The sequence below is a fragment of the Panulirus ornatus genome, chromosome 1, assembly GCF_036320965.1.
Source record: "Panulirus ornatus isolate Po-2019 chromosome 1, ASM3632096v1, whole genome shotgun sequence".
Lineage (NCBI taxonomy): Eukaryota > Metazoa > Arthropoda > Malacostraca > Decapoda > Palinuridae > Panulirus > Panulirus ornatus.
This window is the reverse complement of record NC_092224.1, coordinates 26,512,064-26,534,985: the sequence shown is the minus strand read 5'-3', so window position 1 is coordinate 26,534,985 and position 22,922 is coordinate 26,512,064. Positions and strand designations below refer to the sequence as shown.

The window sequence follows — 22,922 nt, the reverse complement described above, 5'->3', positions numbered from 1 at the left end:
GGGAGACGTGATTGGATCAGCGTCCGTCTGGTCCCGGGGGTGGAGTATGAGCTGACGGAGGTTCCTCCGTGGCCCTCCTCCCGACCCAATGGGGAGGGAAGTGGTGGGTGTAGAAGAAGAAGAAGAAGAAGAAGAAGAAGAAGAGATGCAGAAATTGGTAGAAGAAGAGACGTGATTGGGGGGAAGGGGGCAAAATGTGATGACCATACGACTCTCTCTCTCTCTCTCTCTCTCTCTCTCTCTCTCTCTCTCTCTCTCTCTCTCTCTCTCTCTCTCTCTCTCTCATGAGCTATTCAAAGGGACTCTTTACTTCAGGTAGATATCAATAACCATCATACACACTAAGGTCTTGTGTGTGCCTCACCTCCAGATCAGCGCGGAGGTGCTCTCCTTACCAAGTGTTAAAACTAGGACACCTGGGGCGCCCTGGTCCCCTCGTGGCTGCTGCAAGTTGGTTTCCCCCGCAGTGGAGAGTGTTTCCCACACAGTGGGGTGTATCGTGTTTCATAACTCCTTACGAAAGTTTCCTTTACGGGCGTAGATGTGGAACGAATTAAACCTGTGTGACCCAAGAGTGTTGGAGTATTCTAAATAAACATGTCCGTCCAAGATAAGTAAAACATAACTTTTTTAGGCAATAATATGTATCCCTGGGGATAGGGGATAGGGGAGAAAGAATACTTCCCACGTATTCCCTGCGTGTCGTAGAAGGCGACTAAAAGGGGAGGGAGCGGGGGGCTGAAAATCCTCCCCTCTCACTTTTTTTTTTAATTTTCCAAAAGAGGGAACAGAGAAGGGGCCCAGGTGAGGATATTCCCTCAAGGGCCCAGTCCTCTGTTCTCAACGCTACCTCGCTAATGCGGGAAATGGCGAATAGTATGAAAGAAAAAGAAAAGATGTATATATATATATATATATATATATATATATATATATATATATATATATATATATATATATATATATATATATATGAGCTGACCGGGAGTTATGGAAGGCACAAGACTGTAAGAAACCGATGATTAGTGAGTGACAAGCTACTTGAATATTCCAGCTTGTTTCCATTCATAGGAATCGAATCATTTCAACATTCTTTTTTCAATTTATCTTTGCAAATATAAACGATGGAAAGGATTGAGTGTCTGTCTGTCTGAGAGACTTATGAGTCTTACACGTAAGTTTTTTGTGAAGAATTAAAATGTGTTACAAATTGATGCACGATACTGATGAAGGAGGGTGGAGTTTGTGAGCTGTGTAGAGAATGGCTTAAGAAATTTTGGCACTTAAAGACATTGGTTAAAAATCAAAGTGGTTGTTCAGAATTATAAACGTGTCTATTGGTACATAGTGAGACTATCCTATATTGAACCATCATCAGTCACTAGAAGTGCGGTAACCGTTACCGTTGCCACCGGTTACGGGAGTTACCGTTACCGCCACGCAATGGGAGATACCGTTGCCACCAGGTATGAGAGTTACCGTTGCTACCAGTTACTTGAGTCACCGTTGCCACCAGGTGTGAGAGTTACCGTTGCTACCAGTTACTTGAGATACCGTTGCCTCCAGTTATAAGAGTAACCGTTGCTACCAGTTACTTGAGTCACCGTTGCCTGCAGTTATAAGAGTAACCGTTGCTACCAGTTACTTGAGATACCGTTGCCTCCTGTTATAAGAGTAACCTTTGCTACCAGTTACTTGAGTCACCGTTGCCTCCAGTTATAAGAGTCACCGTTGCTACCAGTTACTTGAGTCACCGTTGCCTCCAGTTATAAGAGTTACCGTTGCTACCAGTTAGGGAATCGAATCCTTTTGTGTTTCGATGACTGGTTGATCAACCTACCAAAGGAAGCACCCGAAAGCTCGAAGCTTAGCGGGACGGTGCCAGTAGTAAAGTAGTTGAATTCCTCGATGTTAAACAAGAAAGACGTCTTCTCAGTCCATAGAAAGGGTGACAGTCAAACAGTTATTCCAGAGATAAATCTCCATTGAGTTAGTACCTGCAGATAACACAGAGGAGCCAACTGGTGGGCATAGCTGGCCAGCGGATCTGCCAGATGTGTTGACAAGTGAGGGGTTGAACCCAGTACAAGGACAGAGCCAGTTGGGAGGGGGTTTCTGAGGAGTGCTAGGTCGGCAAAATATCGGGTGTGGCGATGACCAAACCTGCACACACACTGGGCCATCATGGGTTCGAATCTTAGGCGTGTTAGTTGGCCAACACCCAACCCAGGTGTGTATCTTCCTCTCAGAGTTGGTCGATACATGGATGCCTGGCATAACACACACACACACACACACACACACACACACACACACACACACACACCGTAATAAGGCAAATAATCTCATTCTTACAAGCAACGCTTCCCTCTCTGCCCAATACTCCAGGGTCGTCAATATTCTTCACAGCACTTTCTAAACTTTATAACCTCATTTCCAAACAAGTTACTCCTATCTCAAAGGCCTAGACGCCCTTCTCTCTCTCTCTCTCTCTCTCTCTCTCTCTCTCTCTCTCTCTCTCTCTCTCTCTCTCTCTCTCTCTCTCTAGGCGGTGAGCTGTACGCGCCCGCCCTTGCCGTCGTCATGGCAAAATCATCTCCTCGGTATTCGTACGTTAGGTACCCGACGCTGCTCTCGTGTCCTCCGACGCTCTCTCGTTATTTCTCGTGATTTTCACCCCACAGGTACCTCCTCTCTCTCTCTCTCTCTCTCTCTCTCTCTCTCTCTCTCTCTCTCTCTCTCTCTCTCTCTTCTCTCTCTCTCTCTCTCTCTCCCCCGCGGCTGTAATCACAGATACATACTACGTCGGGTGTAGCTCTACCGCCTTCTGCTGGGAGGTGTTAGAGTGATCCCCCCATGAGAGAGAGAGAGAGAGAGAGAGAGAGAGAGAGAGAGAGAGAGAGAGAGAGAGAGGGAGGGAGGGAGGGAGGGAGGGAGGGAGGGAGGGAGAGAGAGAGAGGGAGAGGGAGGGAGGGAGAGAGAGAGAGAGAGAGAGAGAGAGAGAGAGAGAGAGAGAGAGACAGAGAGAGACAGAGAGAGAGAGAAGGCTTCCACATATCATCTATACAAGTCTTAGTGTCTTTTGATATCTCTACTGCATTAACAGCCACGACCTGAAATATTCGTAGATGTATGAGGTAACAGAACCGAGGCTTGGTGAAGAGATCCTTTGAGATGAGTAGTAACGGAGTTAACCTTCTACTTCTTCAAGAATTCTTGTGTTTCTGTATTGTGAGTCTTTGTATTTTTTCTTGAATGAACTGTTGTAGAAAAAAAAAAGTTAAAATGGGCAATCTATTGATTAGTAAAGTAGTTGTCGCTATTCATGACGTAAAAGACATTTTCCAACAGTATAAAGACATAGTGTTTATGCATTGCTTTGAATTACTGTTTACCTGTTATCTTGTTGAGAATTTTGCTCTTATTTTCTTATATTTGGATACGATTATATCGCTATGTCTACTTTTATTGTAAAGGATGGCTAAGTGAATTTATTATGTGTTTATCGTTCTGGAAAGTCTGATTGGGGTTTTTCGTCCATGAATATGTAAGTTAAAGGCTAACTTAGGTTAGGATAAGTTAGTTTAGGTTATTCTAGGTTATGGTTAGGTTAGGTTAGGTTATGGGTTTATTAGACTTTATCTTGTTACGAAAGAATATCTCCATTCTCACTTTTCGTCCATTTCATCATCTGGTATCGTGTACAACACACTGAGCAATATCCATTCCCTATTTTACAGGAACTTACGTAAATCTCAAGGCACTTCTTTTCGCCCCATTCTTACCATGAGACAAGTTTCGTGATTTGTTCCCAAATGTTGGAAGCTGTTCCCCCTAAAACTGTAGCAGTAAACTGCTGTGACAAGATCAGAGAGAACTTTTAAAGTTTACGCTCACTTGGAGAGATATTTCACGTATTCATATTTCAGTGAAAATGTTTGGTTCAGTGTTGGATTGTGTCAGTGTTCGTTGGTTTATTGTTGGACTCCGACAAATCTCTCTTGTACAGTGTTGCATTCTGATGACATGTCGTGTTTTGCGTTACTGGAATCTCATAAGATTTATTACTTTAGTTTTCCCTTATGATTTTTCCCTTTGCTGTTAAAGTCTGGTGAGACTCGTTTTTTCAGTGATGGATTCTGAATAGATTCGTTTATTTAGGGTTAGATTCTGTTATGATTTAGCGTTGGATCCTGGCTATATTCGAAGGATGACCTGGCCTATCGCCAAGATATCCTAACAGTATTGATTCTTTTTGATATAATCGGGTTATGTGTCCACAAGATGCCACTAGAAAGACAGACTCTCGTAGTGTAAATAGGAAGTCACCATGATTTGAGTACCTAGAAACTAATACACTTAAGAACTAATGAAATGTAAAAAAAAAAAAAAAAGGTAATGTCTCCATTGGCGTACATACTCGTCTGAAAATCTCATGATTTTTCTTAGAATTTTAGTTTATAATTTCTCTGAACTCAGACATCTTTTAAGAAAATATCACGTAACCTCGTAACGATATTCTAAATACTGCTTGAAATTTTGGCCTTGAGCAACAATCATAAATCTCAAATTTATTCTTTTTGTGTGTGTTGTTAGAGAAAATAAGAACTGCGAAGAAAAAATATTTAAATGAATATTATAGTCTACTTGAAGAATAAGCATTTATGGATCAAGAAGATTTATGGTTCCAACACACTTCGATATAATCCAATTTAATCTGTGTTTACATCCTTATTAAAAAAAGAAATCTCTTTTAGGCACACTGTGCTACTCCCATGGCTCAATTTTCTCTTAAGAGAAATGACAACTATATTTGGATATGATAGAACAACACAGGACGAAGCTGGAGTGTTATAATGTTAAGTGTTATTCTACCACCCAGAACCAGTGGTTTATCAATATGAATTCACAAAGCTATATTTGTTGATGTTTGAGATAAACATGAGGATTATCTTCTTATTATCTCATCATAAGAGGATGTTTGGTACAGAATGGTAATGAGGGTAAAAAGAGAAAGCGAGAGAGAGAGAGAAATGCAAAATTACAGGCCACTTTACCGATAAACAAATGTATGATGATGTATAATAAAACACAAACACTTGATAGTCACAAAGGAACTGAAATTTAGAAGGGGAAAGAAGAAAAAAACAAAAATGGAGATCAAACGAAACTGACCGAGAAAGATTAAAAGAAACGCGGCTGGAAGCCGTAATACTGGCCCAGGTTCACAAGGCCAGAGACCCTCAGCCATTCTCCCGAGGCCTTAAGAACCACGGGCCACAAAGAAGCCAATCACGTTCCAGCAACTCGCCGACAGTTAGGCATCTGGAATGGCACTTTGGCGGGAACAGACGGACTCTCTCCTGGATTCGGAGGGTGGCTAAATGTCTTTGATGCCTGAACATTTTCTGTATTGATAACTGCACCGAATCGATGAAATACACACACACACACACACACACACACACACACACACACACACACACACACACACATTTCTTCATTTGCTTCATTCACCGATATTCCCATTTGTTATCTTGTTCTTCCTCACACTATTAACCTCCTTCCAAAACATCTTATTCTCCCTTCAGTTCACCGATACTCGGTCACCCCCAGCTCTCATTTGCCCTCTTTTTTAACCCCTGCACCTTCTTCTAGACTTCGTGCCGCTTTCTTATGTACGTCTCCCAATCATTCGCACTACTTCCTTGTAAGTATCGCCCATATACCACTCTTTTCTCTTTACTTCGTTATCCCACCATTCACTGTACTTTCTCACCTGCCTAACTCCCACCTTCCGCATGCCACGCGCATCCCCAGCATATGCCAGCACTGCTTCCCTAGATATATCCCATTCCTCACCCACTCCCCTAGCTTCTTTACTCTTAACCTCTTGCCAATCTACACTCAATTTCGTCACACACATCTCTTTTCCCAAACTCATTTACTTTCACCAATATCTTCACATCCATCATCTGTTCTGAAAACCTGTACTAGTCTTCACCCTCGCCTCCACCAGGCATCAATCAGACATCCCACCAGCTGCCCCTTTCAGCATATTCACGTCTCTCTTTTACACATCTATCAATTAGCATGTGATCTACTAACATCCGCTTACCAAATTTCCTGGTCATGTACGTATACCTATGTATGTGCCTCTTTATGAACCAGTATTTATTACCGCCATTTCCAGCACACAATTCCAAAGGATGTTCACCATTTCCCTTTACCATACTGAATATTTTAGTTATACCCTCAACTGTCACATTATTCGCCTTCGCATTTGAATCACCCATCACTAATACCCGGTCTCGTGCATAAAGATGTTTGCACACTCGCTCATCTTCTCCCAAAACACTTGTCTCTCAGAGTCTTTCTCCTCACGGCCAGGTGCATAAGCACTAATAATAACCCATCTCTCACAACCCACACCAGTCGGCTTATATATATATATATATATATATATATATATATATATATATATATATATATATATATATATATGTATATATATATATAGGACGAACATTTTCTCTAAGTACTGCTATCTTCATAGGATTCATATTTCAAGTTTCTGTTGAATATTAAATTGCAAATCCTTCTCTTGTGACTCACAACTGAAACGCTTCGCTCAGTAAGGAGTGTGAAGGAAGGAAATTGCCTTTTGCAAAACATGGGTACAACAGGGAAGGTTCAGGGGGGGAGTATGTGTGTGTGTGTGTGTGTGTGTGTGTGTGTGTGTCTGTGTGTCTGTGTGTGTGTGGGAAGAGTGCCAAGCGTGTCTAAGGATATTCACCGCTGCATCGGATATACCCACACGAGTAAACATTTTCGTTGTGTCTGAAGGTTGCAGAAACCTAGCAGGGAGTGTAAAACTCGTTATACGTCAGTCACAATGAAGACTTTCATTCATGACCATTATGTTTCGAAGCCAACTCTCGCATCTTCCACTACGCTGAATTTCCTGCATGACCGTTATACTACCATAGACCCTTCAGCACCTGCCTACGAGACCACAGACCCTTCAGTACCTGCCCACCAGACCACAGACCCTTCAGTACGTGTCTTACCAGACCACAGACCCTTCAGTACCTGCCTACCAGACCACAGACCCTTCAGTACGTGTCTTACCAGACCACAGACCCTTCAGTACCTACCCACCAGACCACAGACCCTTCAGTACCTGCCTACGAGACCACAGACCCTTCAGTACCTGCCTACCAGACCACAGACCCTTCAGTACCTACCCACCAGACCACAGACCCTACAGCACCTGTTGCACGCCTCTTCCCCGACCTTCTGGTACCTACCTCTACCCTCCTGGCCTGCAGTGCGCCCACCTTCGCCTCCTCCCTTTAAATACTGAATAATAGTTTCTCCTTCACACAACTGCCTCACCGTCTCCGCCTACCACTCCTGTCACGTTACACATAAACTATGAAAATTACCCTTTATTATTAGACAATTCTTGGCATGTATATATATATATATATATATATATATATATATATATATATATATATATATATAGATAGATAGATAGAGATACAGAGAGAGAGAGAGAGAGAGAGAGAGAGAGAGAGAGAGAGAGAGAGAGCAAAAATCACTGTATATTCTTGTATATTCCACAGGTGTCATGGTGCTATGAAGTTGCAAACCCGCCCCGTCTATGCAACCCACAGATTTCAAGAATATCCTTAACACCAGAAGGTACGTTCCTCTCTGTATGTATAGCAAGTATATCAGAATCTCTCACGACTTATAAGCTGCTGAATTTTGCTATGTATTAGAGACCGTATGAAGAAGTAGCCCGGTTGTAATATCAACAGTAAGTAATTCGTTTTCTTTGAGGGTGTCTGGTATATAAGATTGTACAGATATTAACTGTAGTTCAAGACCAAGAAGGTAAGATCTTTATATATATATTTTTTTTACGTATTTTTGCTCTTACATTTGTTTTCTGTTACTGAATACTCTGTTCCTGTCATTATGATGTTCAAAGTCTTTCTTTTCTGCCTTCCTGCCTGCTGGCTACAGTGTTGTATTCCAGATACAATCTTTGTAATAAGTAACCAAACATCACAGTGTAGCGGCAGGACACTGGAGAGAGATGACACGTAAGGGCAAGTCTTCATCAACAAAGAGATTGGTGATTTAGTTCATACAATCCCCTCCCCTTGGTAGTCGTTTATATTCTGAAGTGAGATCTAATGTCATTGAGACAAACGTTGGTGTCCGTATGGTACTTGATCCTGTCCAGTCATTCATAACACTCTTCTTACCATCTGCAACCCGGATCACAACAGTAGGGAAGGTGGTGGTGTTTAGTAGAAGGAATCTCTCTCGTGTATATATTCAGACACAATGACGACACATTAGGTATATTTGATGATGTACCTTATGATCGTATTTCATGAAAAGCGTATATTGAATAGTTAGGCATCACTAGTTTCCTTCATTGGCTAGTCATTACTAGCCCCCCTACTTTTTAGACTTACCATCACGACACTGTCAGCCAAGCGTACTAGCATGACGGGGTTCGAAGCCCCGATGCTAGAGGGAAGGCCACAGCGTAACGCAGACACTACCATCAACACTGGTGTAACATTCAGTCACGCACCTCATCCTCCTCCTCCTCCTCCTCCTCCTCCTCCTCCTCCTCCCCCTCCCCAGAATATTCACTCCCCAGTAAATACTTTATGTATGACTCGCACTCCCTCACTTACGGTTATACATATGTATGACTCACACTCCCTCACTTACCGTTATACATATGATACACATTTCGCCTAATTTCCACCGCCAGTTAATAGTATACATTTAATGTGCATTAACCCCAGCGACTGTGTTTACATCTGTTCTGTATATAGAACACCGGGAGACAAACCGTGCTGACCCAGATAATTTGCAGATTACAACTGACCAAAGCTGTTTATCAAAACGGATGCGCTCCTCCCACTGAGACAGTTGCCATAACCTATATATATATATATATATATATATATATATATATATATATATATAGGTATCGCAAGGAAATGGCCCAACCCACCCACATACACATGGATATACATAAACACCCACACACGCATATATACATACATATACATTTCAACGTATACATACATATACATACACAGGCATATACATATATATATATATATATATATATACACATGTACATATTCATACGCGCTGCCTTCATCCATTTCCGTCGCCACCCCGCCACATATGAAATCGCATTCCAAACCCCGAAATGTCATCCTTCACTACTATGCTTGTATGTGTCATGTAAAACGACTCGTGTGTCAAGGAAACATGAGTACCGCAGTGAGCCACTAAGACCCTTGTTATCACTACCCAGAAGCTGCTGGAAATGAGAGGACCTCTCCTGGCTGGAAGACGTCCCTCACCCTCAGACCCAACGACCCAGCGAGGGTGTTTGTCACTTATACTTGTGGCTCATCTCTTGTCGTCCCACACCTTTTCTGCGCCTCGAGTGTTTTGTTTTCGTTCGTTCCACCCTCCCTTCCGAAGCTCGCTGTTCCATCTTCTTGTCATACCCTTCCCGTCGATGGCCACTTTTTCACTCTTCCATTCCAGCACGTTACTCCCAGTTTTCCCATATACAGCCCTCCACCCTGATCACCATAATCTCGTCACTCTATCTACAACCTCTCCAACCTTAACCACAACCCCTCCAGGTACCATAACCATAGCAGAGCCACCTAAGCTACAACCTCTCCACCCAGACCACAAATCTCTTCACCCTCTCGAAAACTTCCAGCCCTCACCTTCCCATCTCGTCAACCATTCCAGATATCCCGTTTCATCATTCCGTCCTCCTATCCCATCCAAGCTTCCCGTCCCAGTTTAACGACTTGATTCCGTGTCTCAGTCACCCGTCCCGCGATCCCATTCCAGTTCCCTCATCCTCACCCCTCACACACCCCCTCAATTTCCCATCCTATCCAGCCTACCTCTGCTCACGACTCACCCCAGCTCCCATTCCACATTCCCATACCACTTTCTCGATCCCACATTCCTAACCAAGCTGACGACCATTCCCTCCCAGTTCCCCGTCCTAACCCTATCCCTCAAGCTCACGACCATCATCCCATCTCCAGTTCAAGCCCTCTATCCCAGTACCTCGTCCCATCTCCCATCCCCAGACTGCACTCCGTCTCCTACCTCTCCCCTTCCTTCATCGCCTAACGTTCCAGTTACCTGCTGAAGCCTCCTTTCTTCCTTCCCCGTATCTTATCTTCACTTTTCATTTCGAGGGACTGGCAGCTCCCCCCGCTGTCCCCGTTACCCAGGCCGCTGTAATCATCCCATTTCTCGTTATTGTCTCTGTTTTCTTGAGACCCCAAGGGCGCGCGGCCATTAAGGATTTACCATCGCCATTTCGTCTGCAGTTTCACGCGGTGTGAAGAACACACACACGGCAGGTTTTTTGTGCCACAGAAGTCTTCATTTATCTGTTCATTCGCGCAAAGACTTCGCTCGTGAAGGAAATGCAGCGATTATCGTCGTCTCTTAATTTCTTTCCCCCTGGGAGCGCTTATATATATATATATATATATATATATATCACCCGGAAAGCAAGGGATGTTATTACGTCTAAAACCGTAAAAGAGTGAGAGAGAAGATTCCACGTGAATTACATTATGAAAGAAAAAAAAATCTTTGAATATCGCCGACTTACGGAAAATATATTGCATGAGCGGTGGGCATTACGCTGGTGGTTATTGATTAATCCCAAAACTGGTGATCACCTGAGGATATGGATGATTTTGGCGGTGATCTTTCAGGTGCATAAAGGACGGAAGAGCCTCATCCATGGCCTTATTACTTGCCGCCATGGGAGACATGCTGGCTCCCCTCCCTTCCAGGACCTGATTTCAGTTTCCAGGGACGTAACGATGCTCCCGGGACGCGCGCTGGAGACTCCCAGAAGGCGTTCGAACTTCTCAGGTTGAGATGTAAGTTTGAAGGATGAGTTTAGAGCTGTCTGAGGTTTTCCGAGTCAGAGGACACGCTGGAGGCTTTTGAACTATCCTTAGGAGGCTCCCAAAGAGAGTTAGGGCTGCTAGATCTTCCTTGGGAGGCTTCAGTGACGTGTACAAGGCTGCTGAATATATTTGTAGGCCCCCAGAAGATACTGCAGTCTGCCTTGAAGTACTTAGAAGTTCTTATGGTGCTTTGGGTAGTGTTGAACGGCTCTTTCAGCTCTCATCGCATGTTGAAGGACGTTAGGCCGTGGTGTCTGCATCTACCACGTCTTCTAAGGCATCAGGACTTGGTGAAACCTACCAAGGCTTCGTTGTTTGATTGCAGGACATGCTGAAAGCTCTGAAGATGTAGTACTAGGGTGCTGTATCTGTTAAGTCGCTCAGAACATGTTGGAGCTTCTGGACAAAGTTAAAGGGCTCCAGTTCATAGTAAGAGCTCTTTAGAGGTACTTAAGGTGTCCAAAGTATCTTAGATCCTCTTCAGACGTGACAGATTCCCTCATACATATCTGAGGATCTTAGCACGTCCTGGAGAACCTCAGAACATTAAGGAATTTTAGGATCGTGTTTACATCTTCCAGGACCTGGATATCATTCGAAGCTTGTGCATATTGGAGCGTTCAGGAGGGTTAGAGTCTCTTAGGATGTGCTAAATACTACCGAGAGTTCATGAAGACAGATGTATGTATCACAGACTTCAGTGGTGACAACCCTTAAAGGTATGGAAAGCCTTAATACATGCTAGAGGTTTCCAAAATTTGCTTGAGTGATCCGAGTGTCTGTTGCAGGTCGGCAGAATATGCTAGGATGCTGTCAGATTGTAGTTTAAGCCTTTAGAATAGGTAGAAGGATACTGACACGTGCTGAATATGCTGACTACTTCCAAGACGAGACGGAAGTCTCAGGGACGTTTCCATCATCATAGGAGCTAGATGACCTAAGGAGGATGATAAATGATCCTGCGACAGACTGAGGCTCTCGTGGCGTTAGTGTTTTCAGATTAAGATGAAGACTCCGAGGGAGTAATGAAGGTTTTCATGGCGAATTAGATTCTCCCAGGACGCTCTTGAAACTTCTAGATTTTTTGTTAGTTTATCTAATAGTGTTCGTACCAAGTGTCCAAAGTGTCTTTGAGGTTTTCACAAAATGTTTTCAAGACTTTTATAATGTGGGGATTTATATGACTTCTTTAAAGCATTCAGAATGTGCTAAATGCTACGAAAATGTAATGCAGATTCTGCTAACAGGAGATTCTTAAGCTATAACATGAGGAAGTTTCTCGTCCTAGGTAGCAAGACTGCGCGATTTGTTGGAAACTCTTGGGTTGAGTTCGGAGACATGATTCAGAGATGAAAATTTTGGAATGCGTAGATTCGCGGGACTAAAGAGAAATCCCAACTAATAGTTAGGGGCTCCAGAATATTATGGAAGACCATCTGAATAAGTTAGGGCCGGGTCATGTTGGAAGCTCCAGGAACAAGTTGAAAGTTACTTTCTCGCCTTCGAAGCATTTGAGGCAAGTTAGAGGATCTCAGATCTTGTTAAATGCTTTCGGGAAGACCTTGTGGTGGCTTCTCAGGCTGCGTTGGTTCCGCTGGAAGACCCGAGACAAATCAAAGGTCTTCTCTCGGCTCTGGAAGTTGGGAGGTCTTATCAAAGACTCTGATAACATGACGGAGTCTCCTGAATGACGATAGTATTACATGTCGTATCAGGGACTCGTACATCATGTTACAAGCCCTCAGCTCTAGTCTGGAGGCTGGCTACCAAGCTGTGGTGCTGGCTACCGAGCTGTGGTGTAGCTTAATATGTCCCGTTGGATAATTCTCAAGTCGTACTGGAGACCCTTCGCGTTAGTGTTGGTCTAGATCGACCTGGAAACCCCGGGCCATGTCTGAGCTCTTTCTGCTACACTGGAGTGTGAGATCCTATCAGAAGCACCAAGGTCGACTAGGATTGTAAAAGGATTTTGTCCTGAGGCTTCCTATGTCACGCTGACGGTTGCCAACCAGACCATATTGTGGTTCATCATGTCTTACTCAAACATGCACTCATTCTGCCTGGATCTCTCAAAGTCAAGCTACACGCCAAAGGCAGTTCTTAGCTTATGAGGCAGGAATGTTTGAGGAGATGAGTTTTCATCATTTCTCCTGTGTTTTACGTTTAAGCATGACGCAATGAAAGGCATCGATCATAGATTATAGGAGTAATATCGAGCTGGCCATTTTTTTCTGAGAGAGATCTTTTAAGGTGTTTTGATAACTCAGTTTTACAGTGGCCCTTTATAAAGGAGGATAAGATATTAGTTGAAAATGTAATTTGGAGTTCACAGGGGCCTCCTCTGACAAGTTTTCCACCTCTCATCACTCTCATTAAAGACTAATAATACGATAAAGCAGTTTCCACTCCGTCTACTATAAGTCAACAACCAACGTCTGAGAAATATTATCGTCATTACAGAAGATGATTTTATTCCCTTTTCCTCCCAGGACACTTAGTCATGTGACGGGAAACGTTTACCAACGTCTCAAGTGCAAGGGATTAGGAAGTGCCAAAGACTGGGTTTTTCAAGGATGGTAAACAGTTGATAGAAAATGTTGAGCAACGTTTCCAGGATAACAGAGGGGGATGTGCCACAGGGATGTATATGATTTTGAGGCCAATGTAGTGAGCAAATATGAGTATATAAATGGGTTCTGATAAACACACACACACACACACACACACACACACACACACACACTTAATGTACGTACAAGTCCATGATGTATAAACCGTAGTATTTACTCTTTAAACATTCCTATACATCTCCCACCTTGATTTTATGCTTGATCTCTAACATGTACGAACTCCTCACTTACATAAAAAGCATTAAAGAAAATGCGATCCAACAGAATCTCTGCATAACAGGTCATTAAGCCCATATCTAAAGCTAACGCCGTGATCTATTGTCTTTGATTTTCAAAAGTTTATTGGTAGATTTCACAGTACAGGTACAGCTGGACTCTTTGGTCTCAACTGAGCATTGACAGCCCCTTTTACTAAAGTCATGATGGAGAAAATTATTGAAGTCATTTATGACTATGTTTACCATCACCACCAGTCTTTATGAACGACCAGAAACCCTGGTAACATCCTGTGACCTATTGTCACGATGCTTCCCTCCGTAACCCCGATAGTTGCTTGTTTCATCAAGTGATGTCTGCAGCTCTGGAGTTCTCCTTTCACCCCCGATCTTCACCTGTTTCTATAGATGAAATATGGACAACAAGAGTGCTACCAGGGCTCCAACCCAAGACCCACCATTTACTTCCGCTACGTCAGCGATTCGAACCTCACAGCGAGACACAGCTCTGGATGCCTCAAAGGGAGGCGTCTGTCTTGAATTCCATAAACAAGCTAAGCGCCAACAGCGAAGATTACTCCGCTTAGATACCTGTGTGGTCAGGGTATTGTGGATGTGCGACCTGTGTATTGCAAGGCTGATTAGCGAACGAGGTTCATGTATGTTGATCATCTGTGCCTTCAACGCAGTTAGCTCGGATCCCGATGAAGAAACGATCACCTGAAAGATCTTTTCCATCAGGATACATCAGACGCTAAGCTGATGCTGGTTAACAGCATCTCTAACACTACTGTCAACAGTGAAGTTCTTTTTATCGTCTGACACTACTGTGAACAGTGAAATTCTTTTTATCTTCTAACACTACTATGAACAATGAAATTCTTTTTATCTGAACAATATAACCTCTCAGTCAGCACCTGTAACTGTGGGTATGATACAGAAACAAGAAAGAGTTCACTTAAGCAATGGACGCATGTGCTGTCAGGAAGACACCTAAGGGAATGACAGCCTCATTCACTACAAAAGCAGCGAAGGTTAACGTTAATTCTCGTGATAACCACAAGTTTATGTAAGGAGACGCAAGGATTATACAGTGGACCAACATAGTTCATGATCTCTTTTCCTCAGGCATCAAGTTGGTTGGTGTAAATCATAAAATGCCACGTCGACGCCTGACTATTCATGACAAGAAATTACTCCAAAACAGGTATGAGAACTATCGCATTATCACCACGACTCAAGAGCACTTGGCTGAGAACTCCAAAACACCCTAACACCAGCAAGACACAAGCCTCTGCGTAACAACGGCTGTTTACATGAAAGAATAACAACTTGACTCATCGAAAATCAAACCTCAGGCCAAGATCCTCATTGGCATGCTAGATACCTGCCAGCGTTGCTGACTAACTTCTGGTCAGTAACCACGACAGCTGACATAATCTCATCCAAGGCAGCTACATCTCCTTGCGGCACCCCAGCTTCATGTCATTTTCTCCTGCACTGGAAACGACCGGAACCCCAAGCACGACCACATCCTTGGTGGAACCAGTTCCCTGTCTCCTGCTGTTGCACCTGACGAGACTCAATCGAAGCAGATCCCTGCTCCAAGGGCGACCCTGGCGCTCTTGTCTCCTACCGCCGCGCCAGACGCGACTTCACCACAAGTGACACACTGCCCTCAGATGGAGCAGAGTCTCTGACTCTGACGTAATTACAGTGAAGAAAAAACTTGAGGCTAAGGAAATCACGAGAGGCAAGTGATGTGAAAAGTAGGACCTCGAGTGACCGAAGGATGAAAACGGAAGACATTCGTGAGGAGCTTAAGAATGGAATGGAGTTTATGGGTAATGAAGACTACGGAGAGGAACGTCAGATATATGAAGAAGAAGAAGAAGAAGAAGAAGAAGAAGAAGAAGAAGAAAGACACCGTGGGTATTAAACGAAATGATGTGGAATATGAATGAACGAAAAAGACTGAAAAATGAAAAAAAATTAAATTACAGACAACTTTGAAAGGAGCTTAAAAGGGAAGGGAATAGGTGAGTAGTTGACTGGTGAAGGTCATATGGAGAAGACGGAGGAAGACACTGAACAACTTTGCGACAAATATGAAAAATGAATCATAATAAATCCTAAATTAAAGACGGAAAACGTAGTCCAGCTGGACAAGTGAAATCATAGCAACAACAAAGAACATGAAGAAAAGAGACTAAAGGTGTTGACTGTATGCGAACGGAGTCTTTGAAGAAGGCAAGAGAAGAAGCAACCAAACAATGGCCAGGGTATACATGAACAGTAAGAATCCTGGGAATGGCCAGGGAACTTCACAAAAAATTGATTCCTTTACAGGCGAAGCCTAATCGGAAAATCAGCTTGATGGCACACGGGTCAAGGATCCTTCCGAGAGTAATGACAAGGAGGACGGAAGCAATAGCCAACCATTCCATTGGAAAGAATCAATCAATTCGGATTCAGGAAAGGATGCGGGACGAGAGGAGCCATGGGAGTGATGAGGATGCTGCCAGAGGAGTCTGGAGTTTGGCAAATGAGAAATGTTTTGTATGTTTCGTCGGCTGTGAGAGTGTCTCAAACATGATGAACCTGGTGAGGTTGACGGAGGATCTCAAGATGAATGGCGATGACCGTAGAGGTAGAAGGACGTGTCATTACAATATGCACCGACCAGGAGGTAATGACCGGAGTGCCAGGAGATCTTTCGAATCTACCAAGGGGGATCGGCAGGGCTCTTCACTCAGTCTTAAGGAAAGATGATGATGGTTAAGGCGAAGGAAATTAGAGAGATTGTCAAGGTAAGTAGAGCTCCTGGGGGAAGTCAGGTTTGTAGGAAATCCCGAAATGTAAGGCCAGGATTGAAGCAGGTCTACAGATGTGGATGGATAAGCTCAACAAAAACAGAAAAACGAATTTAGTAGTAAACTAAACGTAGGAGATACGCAGGAGAATTTCAGGGAAGGTAGTGCTCAATATTGATGGTGAGAGAAAAAAAATGTGAACAGTTTCAGGAACTTGGTAGTCTTGATCTCCTGAGAGTGGAAGATTTGAAGATGAGATTAGATCAAGAACGGGGGATGACGAAGAAAACGCATAAGAAGTCAAGAAAGATACTAAGCAAAGGAAGGGAACGTAAATCCAAGATGGGAACTCTGAGGAAAGAAAAATCGATCGGTTAGAAACCTTTGAAATATAAAAGAAGAGCGAAATGGAGGAGGTGAGCCGTGAAACAAGAAAAGGAGAGAATAAATTCAGGAAACATAAAAAAAGAGTAATGATGAAGGCGAAGCTGTTCATGGCGAGGAAGAAGAATTGGATCTGTCATATTCTACAAGAAAATGGACTACCGGAGGATCTGGAGTAGGAATGGAATGGCAGCGTCCAAAAGGGAGACTGAAGGTATATGAGTTGAAGAAGATTAAAGAAGAAGCGTTAGTTCGGATCCAGCGGGGAACCGAAAGGACTGGAGAAAACGGAGGCCTGGGTCCTGCTGGTGGTGGGTTGAATACTGACGACTATGGTGATGACTTCCCTGACCCTCATGATTCTGCCTTCACCCCTGACTTTTACCTCCACCTCTGACACCTCATCTTTATCCCTGATCTTTACCCCTCACCTTCTATCTTTACTATCATATCTGTAACTAAGCTGAGTAGATCTAGATATTATCACTGTCCTCCAGCAGATAACCTCATCATCAGGTCTCATGTTATCAGTCCTTTCTTTCCCTCGTACCTTGACTTTGGCCTTCACCTTCGCTCACTCTGAACCCTCCTCACCCTTCCTCACCTTCACTTCTCACCCTCGCTTGCATCTCTGAGCCTTATCTCTTGCCATAGACCCTTACCATCACCCCAGAACCTCATCCTTGGCCTTGACCCTCACATCATCACGCCCCTGAACCTGATCACCCCCTAAGCCTTACCTCTGGTCTTAGCACACTCATCATCACTCCTAGATTTAACCCTCATCATCAATCCTGAACCCCCTAACCCTTACCATCACCCCTGACCCCTCGTCTCAACCCCTGACCGACCTTGCCCCCTTCCCTCCCCAAGCGCACATCCCGTTCATCAGGAACCTCCAGAGGTTCACAAGAGGCACTCTGGACCTCCTGATCTTCTTTCATAGCGTCGAATGCCACGTAAGTCAACTCCGTCCAGTGCTCCGTGCGCGATCCGAAGTCTTGTCTTCCTCTTAAATTACAATGAAAAACGGAGGGAGGATGATTTGATTCCAGAGAAAACGGGGAGAATTGCCCGTAAGCGGATGAGGGGGTGGGTGGAGGTTGTTGTTGCCTCGCCACATTCATAACTTACGTTAGGAAGTTTAAAACAAATTACATCAGGCGTTTAGAAGAAGGCAGATGTATGAAGTTTAAAGAGTATGGAAGAGTCCATTGGGAGTTGGGGAAGATATGATAGTCAGGTATGACGATGCCGGGGATCCTGGCGGCGTCAGTCAGGTGTGTGTGTGTGTGTGTGAGATGTTGGGCCGCTGTGAAGGAGATACGTCTGGTGTATCTAGGATTTCCGATGGGTGATATACTGGCCTCCTGAGGCTGCGAGGGAATGAGGGATTTTTTTTTGGGGGGTAGTGATACTACAGTACACGCCAGGGAAGAAATATGAGGTCAGGTATGGCATACAGGAGATTGTCGAGGTTTAATTCATTTGGGTATTTATAGAGATGTTGTTAGCTGGGGATTGTTGGCTAGGTATGAAGTGTCAAGGTGATAAGACAGTGAGATATAAGTTCCTAGGACTGTATGAGAGATATACAAGGTTTTGATTGCTTATAGATGTAGTCGTAAAGCATTCGGGACTAAGGAGGATCAGGTATGAAAGTACTAAAGGATCATATGGAAGGTAGATGTAAAACTCTGAGAGAGAGGGGCGAGTGAGTTGACTATAGGGAATGAGGAGGCCCGTGAAGTGACTCAGTTGTTGTTCCCATATGACGCAACAATTATGGAAGATTCGAGTGAGAAACTGCAGAAGTTAGTGATTGAGTTTAGAAGAGTGAGTGAAAGCGGGAAGTTGAGAGTCAATTGTGAATAAGAAAAGGTTGAAAGTTTAGCAGGGTATAGGGGCAGGTTAGATGGGGTATGAGTCTGAATGGATAGAAATTCGAATGAATAAAAAGAATTATGAATAACGTTTTATTACGTTTAGGCAGCCCTTCGGCTGAAAATACACAGCTGAAGTAATATAGATATTGCGTTAACCAAGTGGTCATAATAGTTGTTAACTGATCATGAAAGAGCTTAAGATCAAGGTGGGCTGAATATTTCGATACTTAGGATAAGTACATGGTTGAAGCACGACATGATAAAGAGGGTGGCCGATAGACAGGGATGTTTACAGAGTAAATAGTACGGTTTATACAATATGTACAAAGTTGAACAGTAAATGATAGATAGTTACAATGATTAACATACCACACAGCTTAACTAATAGAAAACTGAGCTGTTCACTTGCATCGCTATGCACTTGTTCATGGCTTGTTTACGATGTTCACAATGGTAAGTATAGGACTGTTCTTATATTTGTCTGTACGAACTCTGATTGGAATACGTCGATTGTGGTGACGAACGGCGGTGCGTGGTGGAGGGGCGTCGTGGTGGAAGATGGGGAGTGAATTTCTCCGTAACGGGGGTTGTGTCAGCACTTTATTGCCAATATGCCGTCGTGTGTGAGCTGCCGGTGTTGGTCGGAGAGGATGGTCAGGTTTCAGCGAGATGAGGGGGGCCCCTTGGTAGGTGGTGTGAGAGGGCCTCGGGATGATTCTGCTTGCCCTATTCTGCACTTTTTCTATTAGTGTAGTTATCAGTGAGGCCCAGGCTGGGGAGACGTAAATGGGTTTATGTAGGATGAAGATGAACTCATTGAGTACAACGCCTAGTGATCTCAGGCGGGGGAGAAGGTACAGACGGTACGAGGAAGATTTGAGGATAGTGCTGACATGACTCTTCCAGTTTAAACCGTTGTCTATAGTGATACCAAAAAGTTTGGAGGAAGTGAAGTGTTTTATTTACGAGAGAGTGGACATATCTGCATATGTGACCATGGAAGTGGAAGTGAAACAAGAGAGGGTGCAGGCGAAGGTTCTGGGAGGATTGGAAAATGTGTAGAAAGAGGAGCTGTTATCTGGCAAGACAAAAATGTTTTTTTTTTCTGTAACTTAGTCCTAACGATGTTGTATGGATGCAAAACATGGGCCATAGATGAGGATGTGCGGAGGAGGGTGCAAGTGATGAAGAAAAAATGTCTGAGGCCAGTGAGTGTGGCTAAGGTTCATTATCACCTGGAAGGGGTACATCATCCTGGAAGGGTAGTGGGAAGGGGTACATTATCCTGGAAGGGTAATGGGAAGGGGTACATCATCCTGGAAGGGTAATGGGAAGGGTTCCTCATCCTGGAAGGGTAATGGGAAGGGGTACATTATCCTGGAAGGGTAATGGGAAGGGGTACATCATCCTGGAAGGGTAATGGGAAGGGTTCCTCATCCTGGAAGGGTAATGGGAAGGGGTACATCATCTTGTAAGGTCAGAGAGGTATTGGGAAGGGGCACATACATCTCATTCACCTTGAACGCCACCCAGCTAACTCTTTCTAACCGTTATGTCGACAAATAGATATTCTTGTTCCTGTGTTTTTGTGTAGAACAAACTATTATCCTGTACATAACACGCATCGTCAGAGTTGCATGACCGCGCCGGGGCTCGATCCGATTCTCGCTCAAAAGCCTTAACAAAACCAACATCGTCGTGTTGCGAATGAAGGGCGAGACCCCGCCAGCCCCGACACCTCGGCGTACCCCGACTGACCCAAGGAAGTGTCACCGAAGGTTCTTGGAACCTCCTTCACCTCACAAAGAATTGGTTCCTTTGATATAAAAAAAGATATAAAACTGTTATGAGGCTAACTGGAGCCAACGCAGTGATCGATTTAAGAAAAAAAAAAAGAAAAAAAAGATTCGACATGTGACGTAAGGTGTTTTATTTCTTCTGTGTATTCTGAAACCAAGTTTTATCCCCCATTTCTTGGTTCTTTCCCTCCAAGTTCTCTCTGCTGCTTCCCTCACTTCCCACTATGTAAAACACCCCACTCTCACACATTGGAGAGTCTAAAAGCTGGATGCAGCTGCCTTAATCTAGTGCCGAGAACACTAAAAAAACAGCTGCACTTACCAGCGAGCGTTGCTTACGGCCTGGCAGGAGCTATATGCTCTGAACCAGTCAGTAGTAGCCAGTAGACGGTGCACTGACCCAGGCGAGTATCAAAGAGGAGCCACGCTTGTTGAGTTAGTACACGATCTATTATGCAACGTTATCTAATGCATGTTGCCATAATCGGGCCACATAGCGAGTGTCTCTAGCATGACCTGTGTCAGTCATTAAAGGAGGGGAGCAACTTCCTATCCACCTACGCATCTGCTCCAGCCATAAGTCCATACTCTTGCTCGAGCGAGCGTTGAAAGCGTTGTTCTACGTCCTATGATAACGTTGTGTTGTGACATATGGCTCTGGACACCAAGGGGGGCCCGCTGTGGTGACTGCGAGTCTTTGTGTGCTAAGCAGACTGGACCAGGAGGCTGTTCTGCTGGGGAGTGCACAACGCCCTGTGTCATTGCCAAGTGTTGGACATCGGCACAAATAGGAGTAGGGAATTCAAACGGCAACTTATCGTTGGGTCCCTTCGAGACTGTTTGTGATGGTGGGGAGAGGTTTGCAGACTCGCAGGTTCAGTGTGGGAAGAGTTGGATGGGGATTAGGTGAGGATAAAGAAGAGGATGGTTAGACTAGAGAAATTGAGACAGTCGTAGACCGTTCACCTGTATATATACGATGTAAGTTTATGAAGGTATGTTGAATGGTTTGTTGAGTATGTACCTCTGGTATACCAGTGATATAACAAAGGGGCTTGTATATCATGCTATATGCAAGCTACGTCTACGCCGAGATCATTCACGCAAAGGTATTCTTGTGGCTCGCTGCTCCCAGTGTGATTCGGTATTACGTAAATCGCTTTACGTCAAAAAAATCGCTAGTAACCATTTGTGTCGCGTCAAGATCATCTCAAAAGCGAAATGCAGTCAGTATCGAACGAAATGTTTAAAAAAAAAAAATATATAGAAAAAAAAGAAAGAGGACAGCTACACTTACGTAAGATGAAATAAAACTTGCAAACGGAACATATCATAAACTTCCCGAGCCCATACGTACGAATCGAGTGAATCACAATACAACTTTTCATCAGAGTCGTTGGGTCACAGTGACCACCGTGGCCGGGGGTCCAGAATTCCCGGGGGAAATTGATGAAGTTGGCCTAAATTCCTTCACAGTCCGGGAGAACTTGGGAAAGCCAGGAGGGAGGGGGGAGGAGAAAAAAAAAAAGAGTACCAAGAATATGTGAAGGATGAGGGAAACAGAGATGGGGGAGAATGAGGTGGTGAGTCACCATGAGAGATGAAAGAAGGGAGTGAGAACCTCCCATCTACCTACGAGTACTTCTCTATAAGAGCGCATAGAAGTGAGAGAGAGAGAGAGAGAGAGAGAGAGAGAGAGAGAGAGAGAGAGAGAGAGAGAGAGAGAGAGAGGATGGACCAGATGAAGGGAGTCGTGTCCGTGGCATTCATCGTCCTGGTCATCTCTGACCCCCCCAGCCGTCCGCTGGCTCTCTTCTCCTCGGGTGAAACTGAATCGGTTGTGAACAATGGTCCGGAACAGCCCGCCTGGCGGGTAATCAGGAGGGAAGGTGGTGTTCCGTCATCCTCCAGGCACAGCCTCCCTCCCTCCTTCCCTCCCTCCCTCCTCCTCGTCCCCATTCTTCCTGGACCCGTCTGTTTACAACTTCGCCCATCTGTTTACACCTTATGCTCCTCCTGGGTCCCTTCTGTTTACACCTCACACCATAACAGCTAAAACTATTAATCCTTCAATGTATTTGTTAATATGCTTTAGCTTTATTTTTTTACATTCTAACTTTGGATGCATTACGAGTTATGATCCACTCCTACCTTGTCTGCCCTATAGATACTGTGCGCTG

The 22,922-nt window shown here is 44.1% G+C and overlaps 1 long non-coding RNA gene across 1 annotated transcript in view; it reads left to right on the top strand.

Annotated features, from left to right (window-relative positions):
- The window catches only part of LOC139749253 (uncharacterized), a 324,130-nt gene that overhangs the window by 227,193 nt on the left and 74,015 nt on the right, over positions 1–22,922 (top strand). Inside the window, exon 2 of the long non-coding RNA XR_011712939.1 lies at positions 7,632–7,710. This is a non-coding gene — a long non-coding RNA (uncharacterized lncRNA). The remainder of the gene's footprint in view (positions 1–7,631; positions 7,711–22,922) is intronic.